The sequence below is a fragment of the Alosa sapidissima genome, chromosome 12 (genome assembly GCF_018492685.1).
Source record: "Alosa sapidissima isolate fAloSap1 chromosome 12, fAloSap1.pri, whole genome shotgun sequence".
NCBI classification, from domain to species: domain Eukaryota; kingdom Metazoa; phylum Chordata; class Actinopteri; order Clupeiformes; family Clupeidae; genus Alosa; species Alosa sapidissima.
This window is the reverse complement of record NC_055968.1, coordinates 20,294,551-20,297,050: the sequence shown is the minus strand read 5'-3', so window position 1 is coordinate 20,297,050 and position 2,500 is coordinate 20,294,551. Positions and strand designations below refer to the sequence as shown.

At 44.8% G+C, this 2,500-nt stretch overlaps 1 protein-coding gene across 2 annotated transcripts in view; it reads right to left on the bottom strand.

Moving 5' to 3' along the window:
• reps2 (RALBP1 associated Eps domain containing 2) overlaps window positions 1-2,500 on the bottom strand; it is a 35,848-nt gene that overhangs the window by 28,023 nt on the left and 5,325 nt on the right. The gene's annotated exons all lie outside the window — the stretch shown is intronic.

Sequence of the window (2,500 nt, the reverse complement as noted above, 5' to 3'; positions counted from 1 at the left end):
TCTGGAGTGCATATGGGACCAAGTACCCACTGGGACCTTAGTTCTTACTAGCCATCATTTCCCAATCCCAATCCTGATCCTAATCTCAATCTTTTCCTCCCACTTGCTTCCTGTCATTCTCAATGGTCCTATCCTCACAAAGGTACAAATATACTATAATGTATTAATATAAATAAGGTGTGCAGCTCATTTTAAGGACTGGCAGTGGAGGAGCCAAAGTGAAACCCTGGCGGGTTAATCCCAGCTTGAGATGTAGGATCAACAGCACAGCAGGGGGGCTGCTCAGCCAAGGGACCCCATCTTATGATTAAAGCAAGAAGTGTGTTTACACAGATATGAGAGGAGAGGAGCGAGAGCATGGAGAGAAGTCTAAAGGCATTCACATCCATGAGATGCGATTTGAAAAGAAGCCATGTTCACCAAAAAAACTGAGAAGATCAGCGCAGATGTTAAACCTGAAGACATGTCAGTCTCTTCTTATGGATGTCCAACGGAAATGAACCTTTTTAAATATTTTAAGAATTTAAAGTCATAGTGAACATTGTTGATTTAGAGGTATAATCTTGTACAACTTCGGGCTAAGTGACCTTTGAGTGTTAAACCCTTTCTTTACATTAGCACAATTGTAATGGTCAGGTTCAAAACTGACCTTGAAATGCTATTGGCCGAAGCACAGGGGTAGTTGGCCATTTTTAGAATCAAACCCAAATCCCAATTAGAATGCACTCATCTGCATGACGAAAGAAAAAGCGCTACGAAATCACAGAAACAAAGGCCTCCTGTTCTACACACAGGCCTAAAGAACGCCGAATCCTATAATCTCCTCCAACCCCCCTCACCCACTATTTGAGGAGGAACAATCGACTCTTTGCGAGAAACGACCACAGCTTCAACAGCAAGATTTTCACTTTGTTTTGGCTCAGGCAGGCACACACGTGCCATGGCTTTGAAACGAGGCCCACTACCGAACATATATCTATTAATCACTTTGTAGAGCAAAGTGCTCGGGCCTGTAATAGACATAATCAATAGTCTGAATCTGCCTGAGCGGGCATGAGTGTGGAGTGGCTCTCCCAGTGAGACAGGGGAGATGTTATCTGATCCGCACAACTGATATTAATAGTGTTGGCTTCTTGCATTGACAATAAAGGATGTACCGATAGACTGAAGACTGCAAAAAGTGGATTGTCGGCTCAGCGGCCCACAGAAAAGATTATTTTATGATGCAAAAATAAACAGAAATTAGATGACTTTCATTTGGCATTTAGGCTACTGTAGATGAGCTGTGGGATGCAAAAACTCCACATGCACACTCTGTTTTGTGCTATCCTGAATCCGGGCGAAAATATCATTTTGCAATACTCGACTGCGATCACAGGGGAACAGCTATCTGTATCAGAATATTCCCAGTCATCACATTTCTCCTCTAGCCAGGAGGTTGCTGCCAGATAAGATGCGCCCTCCTGCGGTTTGAAACTGCGTCTCTGCTCAGTCTCTCTGCGTCCCTATCAGCCTCTCGGATCTGAGGCCCATTGATCCTGGGCAGGAGCTGCTGTTCCCCCCGAGGCTCCCCCCGTTTGCTGACGGTGCCGCTACCTACAGTGGCAATGAAAAATTAACAAGGGAAAATCACGTTAAATTTCTCTCTCTCTCTCTGCCCAGCGATTGATTTTGCTTTGGGCAGCAAGTGCAGAACATCTTGGCCCTCAGAGGCTGGCTGCAGAACACATTACCAAGCAGAGTTGCTGAGTTCTAACTGGCCGCTAAAAGTTGATTATGGCAATTGGGTTGATAAAAGTTTTTGCTTACCAAAAATAACCACATATTTTCTGGCAAGGTGACACTGCATCAGACACATAACGTATTACACCCTGAACGACAGACTGCATCGTCACTGTGGGCCGCAGTACTACTGATTTTAATGCATTGCTTCATGTCATGATAAGGATTCCATAGTTCCATAAGGCATGGAGGGTTTGCCGGGGATGGTGTGATTGACTAGGACGGCTCATTATCTCTCATTCCCTTTACAGGGCATCAGAGGCTTAGTATGGATTAGTCTTTAGGAAAACAAGCGTGATTCGAGGAATTCAAGGTATATGTGGGACACGGTGCGGATGTCTGTAGGATAAAGACCAGGGCTTATGATGAGTGTGTGGGGAAAGGCAAAATAGCCAACAAGTACATGTGCTGCTGAATCCCACATCAGCTCCACAGAGATTCAAACACCATACACACTGGAGTGCTAATTTACACACTCTCTCTCTCTCTCTCTCTCTATCTCTCTCACACACACACACACACACACACACAATCAAAATCAATATTCCAATTTAAAAAGTACACCTGCTGATAGCATGCTGTTAATGTTAGTAAGCCAACACAGCCAGAAAGACAGAGAGAGAGAGAGAGAGAGAGGGAGAGAGAGATGGTGGTGCAAGATGAGAGAGAACGATTCCAGTGAGATGGATGACAGGCCAACAGAGCGGAGCAGCAGAAT